Genomic DNA, 20220 nt, shown 5'->3' on the forward strand with positions numbered 1-20220 from the left:
CATGTTAGGAGTTACAAAGTGAAATGTGCAGTCATTCTCAGTTTGGACAATATGTTCTGTTTTTTCGGTTAATTGGGCTCAGTCCTACTGAGTTTTTTTGAGTCAGGACCCAGTGTTGGTTAATAGCTTTCTCTTGCTACAGCAGTCTGAACAGCTGTCAGTATTTTTTCTGTTAGAGTGAAACACATTTCTGCATTTGTGTACAGGTGTGATTTGTAAGCGATTGTTACAGTTTCTCCTTCATTCAAGGTCAAATAAGTGTACCTTCCTTGCCCCGCAAATATTCGTATCACCATGTGGCGTACATTTATGCGTGTTTGTAAGTGTTTGGAAGCAATCATGTCTTCCTGGAGTAAATGAAGAATATTAGTATGTTCTTGTGTCCAATCTCTGGCTGAAAAGTCAGGTTTTAGTAAGTCATAGAAAGGTTTTACCTTTTGTGCATAGTCTAAAATGTATGTCCTGCCAAAATTTAGGAATCCTAGTATTGATTGTACATTTTTTAATGATTTTGGAAGCTGGAGCAGCGCACACTTTAAAAAAAGTTAGCTGACAGACTTTTGCCTTCACTTGACAGCTCATATCCCAAAAATAGGACACTGAGGTGGGCTATTTTTGATTTTTTAAAGTTAAATTTGTAGCCTTCTCTGGCAATTCCCACAATTATGGTGCTAACCCTTGTCAAGTGCCTCTCTAAGTCGTCGTCTGTCAGATAAATATCATCCACATAGGACAACGCTTCTTCATCATATTTTTGAAGTAACTCTGTTACTCTTGCTGAAAATACCTGGGGTTATTTTTGTACTCTTGGGCAAGTCAGGCGCTATATTTTGACAGAAAAATCCATTTGAGATATCAAGTGTGGTTTTGTATTTTTTAAGCACAATGTTATTCATTAATGCGGCACTATGTGCATTTTGGACAGCAAATGTCTTTGTGCATGAGTTTAAATGTAGGTAATCTAAAACTAGATGAAATGTATTGTCGGGTTTAGCGACAGGAAACAAAGGATTGTTCATTGGAGAGGTACATTTTTCGATTACCCCCTGGTATTCAAGTTGATCTAAGATCTCTCTGACCTGTTTTTTAGCTTCTTGCTTTATTGGATATTGTCTTTGAGCATTAGGTGAAACTTTTAATGGAATCACGTGGTGGGTTGAGTTCTCATCCCACCCTGCGCGATTTTTGTACAATGCCAGAGCTTGAGTTACTGCCCACTCCTGTGCATATGTATGTTTAAGGTGAACGGGAACGTGGTTGGAAAATGCAGGAAAAATTACACTTTCTCCCCTGGGGCACTCCATTACGAATGCAGGCGGCCAATCTTGTTCTGCTTACAGGATGTCATAACCAGATAAAAAGTTCTCCCAAAAAAGAGCTTTTACTTTCCTGGGCTTGTCCCCCTCCATCCGGAGTGTTATTTCATATAGCTTATGCGTGACGCTCACCCTGATGTCGGGTGTTTCCACCGTGATGTAATCATTCAACTCCGCTGTCAGCAGAAATTCCTTCAGGTTCAGGCGAGCTATTGTTACTTCTGCCGCACTGTCTAGCATCGTCAGAGCCCACTCCTCGTTCAGAAGTTGTGTCCTCAGAATTCTGGGCATGTCTGAATTTTACCAGCAACTTTCTTTTTCTTAAATTGAGGTTTTGGATTTTGCTTATCTTCTTTTTTAGAAGTAAAGTCTTGAGTGCGCTGCTTTTCTCTGAACTGTGTGCGCTCCTCTCTATTTTCTGACCGTCCTTCTCTTTCGGAGCTTTTTTTTTAGCCCTGAAAGGAATGAGAGGAACGTGTATCAGTATCCTGATACTTGTCAGGTTTCCTAATATTATCCCTATTCCTAAGGTTGTACCTCTTTTCAGAGGGCTCCTGTGGAGGAGACCTACCTTGGGACTGAGATCTCTTGCCTTTAAAGGTTTTCAGGACTGCCCTGTAGTTGAGGTTTTAAAGCTTTTCCCCCCAAACTATCCCTGCCTAATTCTGCATACGCAGTTTCAAATATTTTGGGTAGTTCAGCCCCCTGTTATAACGGGCCAACCTCCCTTAGGCGTTGGCAAATTGCCACTGATGCTGCTTCCCCTTTATTGTTAGCTAGTATTATGGCTGATACCTGGTCGTAGTTATTTAATAACTTCATCCGTAAGTTTAGGGCTGGTTCTGCTCCATACTCATTTTGTATTTGTCTTAATACATCAGGAATTACTGCTAATGAAGGAATACCATGAGTTCTGGTATATATGGCAGCAAAGACTGTACCCCAAGAGGTGCATTCCACTAACTTTGGTGTAATCCCTTGCCACCTTCTTCCACCGCAAAATCACCGACATCCACGACACCTTCGACAACCTGACCTCCCCAACAACCAACGACACCTCAGACCCCACGGCCACCACCCACAGCAACCCCCTGCTCACCTGGATCCACATCAACGACGGCGACACCATCAAGATCATGAACACCATCCACTCCGGCTCCCCATCAGACCAATGCCCACACCACATCTTCAACAAAGCCAGCGCCACCATCGCACCCCATTTCCGCAAGGCCATCAACATATCCTTCGAGACCATGACCTTCCCGGAGAGCTGGAAGCACGCCGAGATCAACGCCCTGCTCAAGAAACCCAAGGCGGACCCAAGAGACCTCAAGAACTTCCGGCCCATCTCTCCGGCTCCCGTTCCTGGCAAAGGTCATCGCGAAAGCCATCAACAAACAGCTGACCCGCTACCTCAAGGAGAACAACATCCTGGACCCGTCCAAATCCGGATTCCGCAGCAACCACGGCACTGAAACCAGCCTCATCCCCGCCACCAACGACATCAGGGCCCTGCTGGACAAAGGCGAAACCGTGGCCCTCATCCTCCTGGACCTATCAGCCGCCTTCGACACTGTCTGCCACTGCACCGTACGCAAACGCCTCCACAACGCAGGGATCCGAGACAAGGCTCTGAAATTGACCACCTCTTTCCTCTATGGCAGAACCCAGAGCGTCCGCCTCCCCCCTTTCCAGTCCGAGGCCTCCAAGATCATCTGCGACGTACCCCAAGGATCATCCCTCAGCCCGACATTGTTCAACATCTACATGGCCCGTTCGCTCACGTCGCCAGACTGCATGACCTCAACATCGTCTCCTACACCGACAACACCCAGCTGATCCTCTCCCTCACCAAGGACCCCCTCACCGCCAAAACCAACCTCCACGAAGGAATGAAAGCCGTCGTCGAATGGATGACGAACAGCCGTCTGAAGCTGAACTCGGACAAGACGGATGTCCTCATCCTCGGCTCCACCCCCTCAGCCTGAGACGACTCCTGGTGACCAACCACCCTGGGAGCAGCACCAAGACCCACCGAACATGCACGCAACCTGGGGTTCATCCTCGACTCAACACTCTCCATGACCAAGCAAGTCAACGCCGTCTCATCCTCCTGCTTCAACACCCTCCACATGCTCAGGAACATCTACAGGTTGATCCCAACCGACACAAGAAGAACGGTCACCCAGGCCCTCGTCAGCAGCAGGCTGGACTACGCGGGAGCCCCGGCCAAACTGCTGAAACGACTGCAACGCATACAGAACGCCTCTGCCTGCCTGATCCTCGACATCCCTCGACACGGCCACATCACACCCCACCCAAGAGACCCGCACTGGCTGCCCGTCAACAAGAGGATCACCTTCAAACTCCTCACCCACGCACACAAGGCACTCCATGACACTGAACCAGCTTACCTCAACAGATAACTCACCTTCTACACCCTGAGCCGCCAGCTCCGCTCCGCCGACGCGCCCTCGTTACCGTCCCCAACATCCGAAGAACGACTACCGGCAGCAGATCATTCTCCTACCTCGCCCCCAAGACCTGGAACACACTCCCCATCCTCCTACGGCAGACCCAAGACCTACTTACCTTCAGGAGACTACTCAAGACCTGGCTCTTCGAGCAGTGGCAGCACCCCCCAGCGCCTTGAGACCCTCACGGGTATGTAGTGCGCTTTACAAATTTCATGATTGACTGATTGATTGATCCCCATGGGCAAACAGATTGTTAACATTCTGTGTTTTTCAAATGGTGTGGTATTTGGGAATACTGCTTCTAACTGGGTTATTTTCTGAGCTACCCAAAAGGGAGTTTGTTCACGTTTTGTGGACACTTTGCCCATTTCCGCTTGTAATGTTTGTGGAGTAATTTTAGTACCTGAGATCTGTGTAGGTGCTGGATTTTGTGCAATTACTGTTGGTTGGACCGTTAGTATCCTTAAGACAAAGTGTGTCATGTTTCTGTAAAGTTTTATCAACTCTTTGGGGCCGATTCACAGAACTAACTTAAGACAAAATCCTAAACTTACTACTTTTGGTATTCACAGAAGTTAGGATTTTGTCTTAGGTTTGTCTTAAGACAAACTTAAGACAAACTTAAGACAGACTTAAGACAGTCTTAAGACAGACTTAAGACAGTCTTAAGACAGACTTAAGACAGACTTAAGACAGACTTAAGACAAACTTAAGACAAAATCCTAACTTAAGTCTGTCTTAAGTCTGTTTTAAGTTTGTCTTAAGTCTGTCTTAAGTCTGTCTTAAAACTGTCTTAAGTCTGTCTTAAGACTGTCTTAAGACTGTCTTAAGACACATTTTTTTTTTTTTTTAAAGCTTTATTTAGTTTTGAAAAACAAAACACTACAAAGACATCGGCTGTGTGCTCAATAAATAACCATTGAAGAGATACACTACGACACTCTCGCCCCATATATAAGTAACAGCTCATAAGCAAGACATCAGATCGTAAACCCCCAGCCACCAACCCAACGCTCCCATCCGCCCGAACTCAAAAATGATAATCTCACGCCAAGGACCCATCATTCAGTCAGCATGGGCACCCCTATTATCGACCCACACACCCCAGCTAGGCCACGCTCGTAGGGAACCGCAGCTCAGGACTGACAATAAGTAGGACCATAACATCATATCCATGTCACAATCACCCCATAAGCATAACTCTGGTGCCATACCGACTACCCCACTCCCGTAGGCACTATACCGGAACTGGAGTGCGGTGGAGAAGCGTTCTGCAGGGTAGCGATATACGTCTTAAACGGGCCCCAGATATCCTTGGGTCGCGCAACTGTGGGGAGGAGGCTGGAGTAGATCTCGCTATTTGTGCTGCAGAAAGCCATGGAAGTGAGCCACATCCCAGCTGTGGGGGCCGTCCTATCTCCCCAGCGCTTTGCAACCTCCCGTTTGGCGAGTAGTAGGCCTAGAGAGGCAAGTCTCCGAACCGTCTTAGGGAAATTCACCGTGTAGCCCAACAATGCAACCTCAGGTGTGGGGACCAACGTAAGCCCCAACATAGCGCCCAGGATCTCGTGTACCTGCGTCCAGTATGATTGCAGTCTGGGGCATGTCCATGACATGTGTGCAAAATCAGCGTGTGGTGCAGAGCATTTCCAGCATGTGTGGGGCCGCAAGGGATCGATGGCATGGAGTCTATCAGGGGTCATGTAACAGCGGCGAAGGAATTTGTAATGGAGGAGCTTGTGTCGACTATTGAGTGATATAGTGTTAGTGACTTTGCAACAAGCGGTCCATTGTTCGTCCGTAATAGGCCTACCCAAGTCCGTCCCCCAAGCCGCACGCAATCGGTCATCCGCACATGGAACCAGAGCTGCGCATGACTTATAAAGTTTAGAAACCATATGCGCTCCTGAATCTTTATCAATGAGGAGGGTGAGGGGTTCAAAGGACTCAGGTTCAAGTGGGAATCCCGCCATTTCCGACCGCGCCGCGCAATAAAGCCGGCGTAGGAGAAACTTGTCCATGAAAGTGGCCTCGCTGAATCGCGTCTCCTCCGACAACGAGAACATGTGTCCTCCAGGGTATAAATCTCCGATCTTAGTATGGTTAAACTTAGTTAAAGTACGCTGCACAAGCAGCTCTCCCGTGCCTGTAAACAATCCTGGGTTAGGAAGTGGGAGAGAAGAGGAATACAGGAGAGGCCGGGCTAAATAGCGAGCAAGGCGACTCCAGGCCCTGCTGGTGGTGGACACCGTTTGGATATCCACTGGGCTCCGGGGAACCCCCTTAGGTAACACCGCCGATAAGTGACCCGGGAGAACGAAATCCGCCTCCGGTCGAAGAAACGGGATCCGTGCGTCAGGATGGTACCAGGCGTAGGCGTGCGCACACTGAGCGACCAGGTAGTATAAATACATATCCGGCATGCCGAAGCCGCCTCTGTCATGGGGGAGCGTAAGAGTCCTCCAGCGGATCCGGGGGTGCTTCCCGCCCCAAACCAGCCTAATCAAGTGGGACCGTAGGGTGGAGAAAAATGCCCGAGTGAGAGGAACAGGGATATTATTAAAAAGATACAAAAATTTGGGGAGTACGATCATTTTTATGATGGCAATTCTGGCCGACATGGAGAGCGGGAGCCACAGCCACCCCTCCACCTGTGTCTCCAGCCCGGCAATCGCGCGCCCATAATTGAGGCGGATGATTTCGTCCGTGCTCAGATGTATCTGTATGCCCAGGTAACGTACCGAGTCGGAGCACCACTCCAACGGGAATTCACACTGCCATGGGGAGGTGCCGCTAGTAAACGGGAAAATGATGGACTTGTGCCAGTTGATGCCCAATCCCGAGTGGGCACCGAAGCGCAGGATTTCCCGTATCAGGGGACCAAGGTTGACCTGTGGCTCCCTGACATACAGTATAGCTAATAAGGGACCCGTCCGAAACTGGAGACCCCTGTGGAGATGCCGCTCCTGGAAATGCCGGATTAAGGGGTCCATGGCCAGAATGAACAGTAGCGGTGAAAGCGGACAGCCCTGTCGCGTACCTCGCGTTAAAGAGAAAGGGCGGGACAGCGTACCATTGATACGCAGGCGGGTTGTGGGGCGGCTATACAAAAGCCGCGTGGTGGCGAGGAAGTTCTCCGGTATGCCCATGCGTTGCATGACAGAAAGAAAGAAAGGCCATTCTAGGGAGTCAAAGGCCTTCTCCGTGTCTAGGAGGATCGCCGCGGCAGGCGTGGCCGGATTAATTCTGTGTAGAACCGTGAACAGCGTCCGCAGATTCAAAGACGTAGAGCGACCCGGGACGAAGCCCGATTGTGCGGGTGATATAATGAATTCCATCAATTGGGAAAGTCTGTTGGCCACTATTTTGGCCAGGATCTTGTAATCGAAGTTCAAGAGGGAGAGAGGCCTATATGACCCACACAACGTCGGGTCCTTGTTTGGTTTTGGGAGCAGAACTATTACCGCTTCGCTAAGGGTCGACGGAAGGGATCCACGCTCCAGTGCCTCAAGCGGCGCCAGTAGATCAGCGAAGGTCTTGTAAAAATCCCCGGAGAAGCCATCGAGGCCTGGGGCGGAGGAGCCACGAAGCACCTTGATCGCCCCTCGAACCTCAGCCACCGTTATGGGCACCGCCATGAACTCCTGCATACCCCTATACAGGAATACGAGCGCGATTTCGGACAAGTAGGCGTCACGAGAGGCCGAGGATTCACTTAACTTGGTCGTGTATAAATCGGAGAAGAAGGCCAGGAATTCGTCCCTGATCTTGGCGGGCGTCGTGCGGAGCGAACCGTCTGCGCCCTTCACCTCGACTATCAAGGACTTACTATACGGCGGCCGCAGAGCCTGCGCCAGAGTGCGTCCCTGCCTATCCCCTTCCCCGTATCTACGCGCCGCCTGGTACTTCCCCAGGTACAGAATCTCTCTGTCCGCTGCGTCCCGAAAATCGGTCAGGAGGCTGAGCCTCCTAGCGGACACGTCGCTAGTGGGCGCAAGCTGCGCCTCAGCGTCAAGCGTATCGAGCTGTGTCTCCAATTGCTTAATCGTCGCACGCAGTGCCTTTAGGACCCCAGCATGTTTAGCTATACAAATCCCCCTGATATATGCCTTAAACCCCTCCCAAAGCACGGCCCACGAGTCCACCGACCCGGTGTTAATCGTGAAATAGTCCTCGACCGCTTCGGAAATCTCGTGGACAAATAGGTCGTCCAGGAGCGCCCTCCCAGGGAATCGCCACTGCCGCTCCAAACCCTCGGACCGCGGAACATCCAAGCACAGTGACACCGGGGAGTGATCTGAGTAGGTTCTGGGGCAGGTCTGCAGCTCACGGAACCAGGGGGACAGGCCCGGTGACAGGAGCCAGTAGTCAATCCTGGTCCAAGTGTTATGTTGCCCCGAGAAGTGTGTGTAGTCAGTGTTGTGCGGGTTGCGCCTGCGCCAGATGTCAGTCAGAGAGAACTGGTGGCATAGGTCAAGTAGTGCGCGCCGCGCCCTAGGCTTAGAGTGAGCGGCCCCCGAAGTACTGTCCAGACGCACATCCATCAACAAGTTAAAGTCGCCGCCAAGTATGAGGCCGGCCGGTTCAAGAGTTGCAAGCTGGGAAGCAAGCGCATGAAAAAATTCCGGGGAATCAGTGTTAGGAGCATACACACATACCAGAATGATCGCATGACCCATCAACACCCCCCGCACTATGCAGTAGCGTCCCTCCCTATCGCCCATGAACGCCCGGCAGTGAAACGGGACTCTTTTGTGAATCAGCACCGCGGTGCCTCTGGCGTAATTGCTGAAATTGGAGAAGTATCTATGAGCGCCCCACGAGGCCGCAAAGCGTGAGTCAACAGAGGCGTGCAAATGCGTCTCTTGGATAAAAGCAATGTCAACCCTGTGCCGATTTAAATAATGTAGTATCTGTTTACATTTACGCTGATTGTTCAGACCCCTGACGTTCCAAGACATTAGTGATAGGCCAAGGGGGGACTCATTCAAGCCTATTTGAGCCATCGGCGCCATGTAACTAGCAATGGGGGCCCGAAAGCATCCGTGCCTCTGTGTATCCGCACAATTAACACACTACTAGCCATGTCAATAAAATCAAAGTAACCAACCCATTCCCCCCTCCCTCCACCCAGCAATACCACGCAAACGTGAGGCAAACCCCAACCTGTGGAAAAAAAACATAGCTCTAAGGAACAATACCAAGTATAAGCAAGTAGAAAAAAACAGAGCATCGGAACCAAGAGTGTTCCCAGCGGTATCAACCAGAGGGGGATGACAACGACCCGCCACCCACCCAGCACTGTTAAACAATTATACAACGAAGTGTTCCAAAGTCCCCTGTAGCAAACATTCCGAAAAAGACAACTCTAGGACCCGGGCACCGACTCAGCCGACCCCTGAGCCAGAAAACAGGTCCTGGCTAATCGCCGATCCACTACGCGGAGGAGAGCGTCCATCCTCATCTCCCCCCGGAGGGCCCCTGCGTGGCTTGTATGTCCGGCAGAACTCCTGCACCTCAGTAGGATTGTCAAAGAGTCGAGAACGGCCCTCAATCTCAACCCGCAACCGGGCCGGGTAGAGCATGCCATATTTGAGGCCCAGGTTGCGAAGTGCCGCCTTCGCCCCCACGTATTTACGTCTGGCCTCCTGGACCATGGCGGTAAAATCTGGGTAGAATGAGAGTCTCGAGCCCTGCCAAGTGATCTCACCCTTCTCTCTAGCCAGCCGCAGGGCCGTGTCGCGGTCTCGGAAGTTCATAATGCGGGCAATCAGCGGGCGAGGTGGGAGCCCCGGATTGGGTCGCGGCCCCAGGGAGCGGTGCGCCCTCTCGACCACAAAGCCCGGTGTAAAGGATTCTCTCCCAAAAATGTCCGACAACAGCTGTTCCACAAAAACGTCCAGCCTGCCAGTAGCCGTGGACTCCGGAACCCCAGTGATTCGCACGTTGTTGCGCCGACTGCGCGATTCCAAGTCCTCGTTCTTGATGGCCACCTCCTTCAAAATGCGTTCCATTCTATCCATGCGTTTGGTTTCGTGCCCTGCGCTATCCTCTATGGCCGATATCCGGGCCTCAGCCTCCACCAACCGCTTGTCATGGGCCTGGATCTTGGCCCCCATCGTTTCTAGCGTTCTGTCCAGGGCATCAAAGCGACCATCGAGGGCCCTGAACCCAGCACGCATCTCCTGCAGCCAGTCCGGGGCTGGGGCACAGGCCGCCGGGTCACCGGACGGGCCCCCGGAGGGGGCCGGCATTTCTGGGCGACGTTCCGCCGGTTGTTCAGGTAGCTTTTCGAAGGGCAGCGTTTTCTGCTTTGGGTCCTTACGACCCATGCCCCCACACGGCTGGACCGCAACCAGCTTGTCGCAGTTCTAAGGTGGCTCCAAGCCGGTGAAGAGACTGCACAGAAGGACTGTACAATCAGCAACTGATCGGGCCAGTGTTACGGGCGATGTAGTGGCCCCCGTGGAATCCAGCCGGTCCCGGCCCCGTTGTATAGCAGTCCCGGGCACCGCCACGAGATGTGCAGCAGCAGGGCGAGGCCTCCACCCCCAGAACCAGGGAGCGCCCTCGCGGGAGCACATGGCCCGAACCAAGCAGCGGGGCAGTCCGGTGGGGCAGTAGCCGACGTGGCCAGAAGGCGCAGGGAGGGGGAGAGGGAGAGCCGGCCGCACCGGCCACAGAACACAGGAGCCACCAAGCGAGGGCCCAAGGAGAGGGGCAGAGGCAGCCCGGGCGCTCGGCCCGGCGCGGAGTCCCTCCAACCCACCCCCGCCGCCAACAAGCCGACCCGCCACCCCCCCAGGTCCCCCGGCCGTGTTAGCCCGGGGCCCCCGGGAGGAGACCACGAGAAAGGCCGCGACCGCAGCACAGAGCAAAGCCCCAGCGCCCGGCCAGGCCCAGGCCAGCAGCGGCGCGGGTAGCAGAGCAGACCCCCACCAGTCCGCACCCCGGCGCTCAATACCCCCACCCCAGCTCCCCTCCGGGTACCTGTTACTCAGCCGGCCGCCACCTCCACACTCCCGTCCTCGGCCGCCGATTCAGGCCGCCATCTTGGGCCTCAGGTCCGGGAGCCCTCGTCGTCCGCCGGTCGTCCCGGGTGAAGTCGGGGCCAGATTTTTATCCAGGAGCGCCCCGGGGCCGCAGGAGAGTCAGCGTCGGGGCCGGGCACCCAGCGCCCGCATCAGGATGTCGGGAACAGCAGTGTAAGTGCTGAGCCGGCGGCGGAGCTTCAACGCCGCGCGGCCATCTTAGCTCGCGGCTTGGCCACGCCCCTTGTCTTAAGACAAACTTAAGACAAAATCCTAACTTCTGTGAATACCAAAAGTAGTAAGTTTAGGATTTTGTCTTAAGTTAGTTCTGTGAATCGGGCCCTTTGTGTTGAACAAGCAGTTCATCACCTGGCATTATGACAATGTCTGGATGTGGTGCATAGGTCGCTAATATCGGCCATGTTGCTCCTGGTCTTCCTAAAGGACCAGGCCTTGCTCTTGTTCCTGTGTGGAGTAGGGCGCCAATAAACCAGAAAATATGTTCCTGGTAAGTAAGCGGAATTTCAGTCTCAAACGGAGTGTAGGCTGCTGGAACTTCTTCATGTGCGTAATAATGACATTTTTTTGTTACAGCATCTGCTTCCGGGAATGTAACCCATGAGTAGAATACCTCTGTTATGAAATCTTGGTGGGCCTCTATCACAAATATTACTACACCTCCTCTGGGTGGTAACCCATGTTTGACAAGTTTAACTGTCAGAGTTTGTCTTACTTTGGCTGCAATTTGTATTGCATCTACATCTTCCTCACCAGACTGATTAAGTCCCTGGGCTAGATGGTCTAAATCTCCATCTTGCTCAACCATTGTGCTTAGAACATGGAAAAACTGTTTTAAGGAAGTTTATGTAAAGGTTTTTATGCAAAGGTTTCATGCACAATTTTGGGAATATTTCCTTCAAGCTTGAATAACCAATAGCCAATACATAGGATATCTCACCTACTCAACTGTGGCAGAGTTTCTTCCCACTCACTCCAGACGTCTCTGGGTTTTGTAAGTAGGGTCTCCGAGATTAAGCACGACTGAGCTACTCAAATTCTACTATTAAATATGTACCAAATCAAATGGTTGGGTGCCATTTAGACCACATTGGGCGCCATGTAGTGTAGTTCCAAATGTACCCTTCATGCAGGACCTACGCATTTTGCAGATAACATAAACTGTGGGTCTGATGGCAGACTGACTCTGTACACCCCCGCTGAATATGTTAGCCTGTTTTCGCACTAGCCAGATCGTAGTGCTACTAGAATCGCCTGTTATCAGAGAGATTAGTTTTTGCAGCCTCAGAACACAATAACCTCAGACTCGTGGAAACAATATACTAATTTTCACCTAGTCACTCGTGCTTGCTTGTTTTGCTCTCAGAGAGATACACAGAAGAAACAGTTGGGCGTGTTTACAATAAGAATTTATTGTACCGTTGTTCTTCTCATGAAAAACAAATGTGCTGTTACAACTGTAACACAGTAGCAGAGATATAGTATCAACAGTACAGTGAATAAAAAGGAATAGTATTGTTCTACCATATTGCCATAGTCATGTACACATACATGAATATAAAATGCATTTATAAAATAAAGTGCGTACTCCTAAGATGCCTGTCTAGATGTACCTGAGTGTACTTAGCCTGTAAGTAGCTGCGAAAGAGCTACTAAGCCTAAGAGTCTAATAATATAGAATCTAAGAGCCAAGAATCCCGCTAGGATTTAGTCGAACCTCCATACCTGAATAGTGAGAGTGTGGGACTTCGTCCTGGACTTGAGTTGAACACCCCGTCAGGGATAGTTAGACCACTGTCAGCTGGAGCGATGGCATGCCGGAGCCGCAGCATCTCTGGTCAGTGTGTCGGCCTTGAATTCTCGGTTCCCTACTGCCTACTGATAGCAAGAGGTGCTGTATTTATACATTCTATGTGCGTATGTTACCATTGTTCAGTATGAGGATGACGTTGGGGATTAAACCTTTGTGCGTAGATAGGAGAGGTGAAGTATGCCCCCCTGGAGAGTGTACTCATATATTATTCATATGTGCTAAGGATGATGTCTTAGCAATATAGATCGGGTAGAACCCACAATCGTCATAGAAACTCGGTGAAAGGTTTAGTCCTTAAAAGGCGTCAGTCCTTATAAGGCATTCATTCCCTATAAGGCATTCTGTCCTTATTTGGAGTTACGTCCTTATAAGGCTTGTTCATATGAAATTAAGGGGAGATGATGTAGGGAAAGAGTACGATCTTCTCTACACCTATATTAGGGTACCAATATGAAATATAACAGCACTTGTCCACTGAGCTTATCATGAAACCAAACAGGTCATCTTTTTAGACCTGATACCTCTGTATCCCCAGTGAGGACGCCTGGATCAGGTCCTGCTCTACTACTGAAGCTTACCAGAATAATAGAGTATGAGCAGGAGGTAAGACCTCTGAGTCAGTGGAGACCAGAAATTGGAATGAGCTGCTATTAGAAATTCAAGACAGCCACAACTTTTTAGAAGGCAGTATCTGCATATCTTACCCTTTGTAGGTGTTAGGCTTGAATTCCCCATCAAGGGGATAACGTGTGGTCAGTATTTTTGTGTTATTGACTTGTCTGCGATCCACTATGCCCTCCCTCTCTCTGGAGTTGTTCCTAGTGGCAAGAGGCTTCTGTGACTGTACACAGAATTAGACAAAAAACATGAATGGGGGCGTGGCTACTGCAAGAGAAGATGGCCGCTTTCTAAAGTGGCTGCGCGACCTAGTGCCTTCCCCCGCTAATATCCGCCTAGGTGATCGGAGGCTGGTAAGTAAAGGGGGCACCTGATGGAATCGTGACCAAAACCAGCAACATCGGCCATCAGATAACAACGTGATGTTGCCTAGATGCTGCAATGCGACCCTGGCCTAAATTAGGACCGCAAGACCGTGATGAACTAGCCAGCGAGACATTGAGGGTGTGAGAGAAGAAGGTGGGCCGCACTGCGGAGACACCCTGAACTTCGTTACAGGCAAGCAGAAATCGCGGACCCCTGCGGCTGCCTGAACGGAGTAACAGGCAAGCACTGCTTCGTGTGTGGACCCCGACCAGCCTGAGGGCCGGCGCAGCCATGCGGCTGCTTGGTGGTGGGGACTTGACATACTCTTTTCCCTCCCCTTTGTTTTCACTTCGATGTGCTGCCCGGGGGGAAGGAAAGTGAAACTGAGCAAATGAAGGGCACAGAACTCTAGGTAGCCAGTGAGGTCCAGCCCCGACTGCCCCATAAGTAGCATGACAACTTTGGGACCTGGATACAGCAACAGTGGGTGACTGAAAATTCAGCAGCACGACATCGGGGTTGCCCACAACATTGAAGAGGCCTCAAAACACTGTGAGAAAGCTAACATGCCGCCCAGGTGAATTTAAGCCCGGTGGTAGGCGGCAGGTAGTACCCTCGTGATCTTTGTCCTCTGCATTAATTAAAAAGCAGGCCTAGTAGAAATGTCCTGGGGCAAAAACATGAAAGGAACTCATCAAACAAAACTGGAGAGATGTAGCAGAAGCCCCCGGGGATTGTATGTCCGGTGTACCATTTCAGACGCCAACAGGAGCCACATTGTTGCTTAGTGACATAATGGCGGTGATTCAAGGAGTGCAGACAACCCGGAAGGGACGTATGGACACCATAACAATGGAAATATCTCTCATGTGGGCAGATATCCGGAACATGGGAGCCAGAGTTAAAGAAGTTGAAGACATTACAGTGGCCCTGCAGCAAGACTCTAAAATGCTCAGAGATCAGGTTGGGGACCTACAGATGGCCACGGCAAATCTGGAAGCAAGATTAGAGGATTATGAGGGCAGGCCATGACGTAACAACATGGGCATATTGGGGATCCCGGAACGAGCAGAAGGGCCAGCCACAGACCTATTTGTGGAGGTACTTATCCACAAACACCTACAGCCGCATTATTTATCAAATTTCTTTTCAGTTGAGCGAGCCCACAGAGTGCCAGGAGGTAAAAGCTGACATGGCGCCCCACCTAGACCTAATGATTTACAAACGAGGTCTTGGATATATAACCGCACTTATTTTTGTCTCGGGAGATTAATTACATATGGTGCGAAGATCAAGAGAAACAAGACCCCATAGTTTCTCAATATGTGAAAATGAATTTCACATCAAAACTTTGCAAGATTGGTTTGATCCGCACACATTTAATAGCACAAAATCAATTCCACCAAGTGAGATTATTTACACGTTTCTTTATTCTTTATGCTTTTTCTTCACAAGTAGCCAACGCGTTTCATCCTATTAAAGTACTTCTTCAGGGCTCTTCAGTATTCCGTTACTCTATAAGAGTGTTGTCTCTTCTCAGGGTGGGTAGACTTTAAGGTGCTCTTTCTGTGCATTTTTTATAGTAGATCCTGGATAGAGCTGGTATTATATGGCATATTCCTTTAAAATATTTGTCAATGTTGACCTCAGTAACTTCCGCAACGTATAACGGGCATACAGCCCTCCTTCCACATCTTTCCACAATCAACTAGACTTATCCTGGCTAGACTCTTCAACTTCAGAGATCGAGATGCAGTATTGCGGACAGCTCGGACAGCCCCGCCGATGCTCTACTAAAATGCACGGATAACCTTCTTTCCGGACTTCACCCTGAAGGTGCAGAGACAGAGACGTAGCTTCCAATCTGTAAAACAAAAGTTAAGGGAAGTTACGTATTGAGGATGAGGGCAAAACATGGTACTTTGACACCACGGAGTCGGTGTGGTCATGGCTTGAGGGGTGGCGCACTGTTGGGGTCCTCGGCTAGACAGCAGCATTGAAGATGGCGTGGAGAATCGATACCCTCAACAATACACGTGGAGTGGAGCCGAGGGGAGGAACTATCCCCAACTCGCCAGGAGGATTGAATGGTAAAACAGACCTGGACTTCTGCAATCTGTAAAGTGCGAATCAACGTCTGTATACAAAGAAACGGGGCCCAGGAGTGAACTGGAAGCTTCTAAGAGGTTTTCAGGATGAAGATGGAAAATAGACACAATCGAGGCCTGAGTCAGAGTAATGAGGGGTGTCAAGGTTACTGTCCCATCTATTGAGTCTAGGTCCGGGGAGAAGAGATGATTTGCCTCAGTCGGGGAGGGTCAGAACAGCAGTGGTCAACGTTCCTCTTCAAAAGGTTATCAAGTTGGAGGGATGACAGGCGCTCTGGTAAGTTGGGGGTGGCGGGTTACAATGATCTCATCAAGCAGGGATTCAGGGAGGGGGGTTAATTTGTGGGGTAAAGTTTTTGGGGGGAGTTTAGTTGAATTGTTAAGTTTGCACATTGCACCTTTTTATATGCAACAAGACACCAACACAATCCCACAAACTATAGTACAGCAACAGACATGCCTGAAGCCAGCACCAAAAGCAGCACGTTGGCCAAAATGTAAGGTAGACTTAACCGTGATCCGATGTGTTGACAACATATTCTTTCTCAGACATGGTTACTAGTGTAAGTCCTGAAATTAAGATAATGTTATGGAATGTAAATGGCTTAGGAGACAAAGTTAAACGTCAGGGTAGTACTCCAGTTGTGAATAGACACTCCCCGGATGTCCCTCTCCTGCAAGAGACACACCTGCTCGGCAATGCATGCAAAGCACTAGACCGTTGGGGATATAAAATGGTGGTATACGCAGGATTCACATATGCATCCAGAGGAGTGGGTATTCTGCTTAAGAAACGTTTCCCATTTATCATAGAGAACACATGGGCAGACAAGGTGGGCAGATATGCAGCAATATCTGGAAAATGGGAGGGCGACATGATAAATATCCTTTCTGTGTACACTCCTCCGCCATTACACACCACGGCACTGCCGAAAATTAGTGTTGGAATTACCCACAGGGCACTTGATCATGGGCGGAGATTTCAATATGACATTAAACAATACATTGGATCAACATCCGGCAAGAAAAACACAAATAACACAAACACAATTTCCCAAGTTTTTCAATGCACTGGGAGTGGTAGATATTTGGAGAACACTCAACCCAACTCGTCGTGAATTCACTTCCTACTCAAGTGTTAATGGCAGCCTCTCACGTATTGACCAGCTAGTCTCATTAGCACCTCAGCTCCCGGGCTTTAGCGGCGAACAGCACCTACAACGAGGGATTTCTCACCACTCCCCAATCTGGATGAGATATAGTACGAGAAAGGAGAGAACCAGCAACACTATTGCTATTAAACCCATTCATTTTAATAGACCAAGTTTTAAGAAAGAGCTCACAAAAGCGACAAAACAATACTTTAGTGATAATCTAAACGGGGTCACCTCAGCAGTGCCACTATGGGAGACGTATAAAACAGTAATAAGAGGCAAAGCCCTTTTCCTGATGGTGGGACATAAGAGAGACACAAGAAAGAGGTAGAGGAGTTAGAACGTGACCTCCTAAAATTAGAAATACAATTAATTAGAGTAGACGATGACAACACAAAACACTTACTGAGCCTTAAACAACAGGAATATAGAAACCTGACTACAAGATAGGCCATGTCCTCAATTAAACTAGTGAAACACTGGATTATGAACAGGGGGATAAGGTGGGCAGACTTCTCGCTTGGCTAGAGAGGCAGGAGAGGGCAAGCTGTTGGGTTGCATCTATTCAATCAACAACAGGTGAAAGCTGCACTGATCCCCAGGCAATAGCAGAAACATTCGCTGCCCACTATGAGCATATCTACACTTCCGAGACAACTACCACACAAGATGCCCTAGAGTTCCTTAGGGAAAGACCCCTACCAATACTCACAACTGCAGATAAAAAATGTCTTGATGAGTTTTTGATATCTGAGGAAGTAATGCAGGCCATTGCGTCGCTTGCGTCGGGGAAAACATTGGGTCCTAATGGACTATAAATTGAACTATATAAACATACGACAAAATGTACAGTACCACGCCTGCTTGAAATGTAAAAAGAAACTGAGGAGAAGGGTGTGCTACCTAGAGACCCAAGACTTGCCTCATTCGCAGTAATACACAAAGAAGGGAAGCCACCGGATCAATGTGGTTCATACCAACCCACATCCTTACTTAATGCAGAAGCAAAAATACTGGCCAATCATTGCCCAACTAGTACACCCTGATCAATCCAGGTTCATGCCAGGAAGAAATACAGCCCTCAATCTGCGTTGGCTGCATGGGGTGTAAAGGCGTATAAATTGGATCCAAGAAGATGCAGTGGTCATTGCCTGATGCCCGTATGGCTTTTGACTCCATAGAGTAGCGATACTCAATGGCAGTACTTGAACACAGAGATCTGGGTCCCTGATTCCTAGCCTGGGTCAGACTCCTGTATACAGCGCCATTGGCATAGGTGGTGGTGAATGGGAGAATATAACAGGTATTTACTCTTCATCAGGGAACCAGGTAGGGCTGTCCCCTCTACTGTTTGCACTGGTTCTGGAACCATTGGTGGCCTGGATACAAGGTGACCAGCTGATCCGAGGCCTCCGCTCGACGGCAGATTGGGAGGATAAAATATCAATATCACTATATGCCGATGACATTCTTCTTTACGTGGCTTCACCCCAGTCCTCTATCTCTAGAATTCTAAATATCTTTGCCACGATGAGGATTCATGATCAATTTGTCGAAATCACTAATCTTCGTGCTATATAGACCAACGCCATGTCTGCCCCAAGACTGTGAGGCACAGATTGTGATGGAGGGCTTCCGATATTTAGGTGTCTTTGTCATGCCTCACCAAGAACGATTCACCATAAAAAATTTGCACACACCATTGAACCGATTGAACGAAGATGTGCAGCATTTGTGCTCACTCCCCCTCTCACTATTGGGTAGAATGGCACTTTTTAAAATGATGGCTTTGCCACGTTTCCTATATATTTTACAGAACATGCCATTTCCAGTTCCTGATAATTATTTCAGAGTCATACAGGGTGAGATCAGAACACTACTGTGGGATGGGGGGCATCTCGAATTGCCCTAAACAAACTAACCCTGGGATAGTACGATGGTGGAATTGCGCTTCCTGATATCCAAACATATTTCCAGGCGGCACAATTGACTGTCACTAACCAATGATGGAACCAGCCTTCGGCATGGACCGCTTAGTCTTACAGCCTTGGGGACACCTACGAACACTGCACACTAAATCGAAAAATGATCACTTGTAGGGACCTACGGCCCTAACAATTCAAACATGTCACTCCACGCTCAATATGCTGGGCTGGAAAAACAAGATAACCCTAGCGACACCCTTATAGGAATCAAATCTTTTGGGAGACATGGGCAAGAGACAGGGATTTGTTAAATGGGACCTGCTGGGTATTTCACGGGTGGGTGATATATTCTCAGGAAAGAGAATAATTCCATTTGTGGATCTACATAAAACATTCAGTTTCGCCCCCACTGAGGCATTCGGTTGCATACAGCTCCGGCATGCCCTCAAGGCAAAGATTCCCAAGGGGGAGAACTTACCAGACTCATCACCACCAGAAAATAGACTGCTTGAGAAACCCATGCACCAGAAAGTGATATCACTAACATATAAGAAGCTAGTGAATAACACAACAGATATGTTAACACGATTGCGAGAAAACTGGGAAAGAGATGTCCCCGATATACAAGAAGAAGAATGGCCAGAGGCCCTGGCCTCCCCTAGAGATGTAGCTATTAGATCCTGCTTCCACCTATCCTGCACAGGATATATATATATATATATATATTCACAAGAAAAAACATAGGTTTCAGGGACGTTATAGTTAGTTGGACATTTGACTCATATAAAACCAGAGAAATTCGCGATGTCATCAGTGATGTCATTTGAGATGTCATCAGTGATGTCATCAGTGATGTCACTGACCATGTCATGAGTGATGTAATATGTGACATCATCAGCTGTGCATTGCAGACGCGCGAGTTATAGTTAGCTCAACTAACTAACAGGCGAATTTATCTGGTTTTATATGAGTCAAATGTCTAACTAACTATAACGTCCCTGAAATCTATGTTTTTTTTAGTGAGTTTCAAAGGTTTTTTAAATGGTAATTCCTAACTATAACGTCTGTAAAACCTATGGTTTTTTCAGTGAAATTCGAAGGTTTTTTAAATGTTAAATTCATATTTTAATGTTTATAAAACCTATATTTTTTCTATTTTTTTTGTAATAGTTTGCAAACCCATTATACTTTTTTTTTTTAACTTTAAAAATTAAGTAATGTTTTATATCTTCTCCCAAAAATATGTATATCTTTTTTTTTGTGAGAAAACTGCACTCCCATACTGGTAGTGTGCCAAGTTCCATCACCACGCGAATCCAATCTGCCATATTGCTAAACTCGTAAAGGATGTGCATTTCGTATCCGATGGATTCGTGGCACCGCGTCCCACGTAA

The sequence above is a fragment of the Triturus cristatus genome, chromosome 6, assembly GCF_964204655.1.
Source record: "Triturus cristatus chromosome 6, aTriCri1.1, whole genome shotgun sequence".
NCBI lineage: Eukaryota > Metazoa > Chordata > Amphibia > Caudata > Salamandridae > Triturus > Triturus cristatus.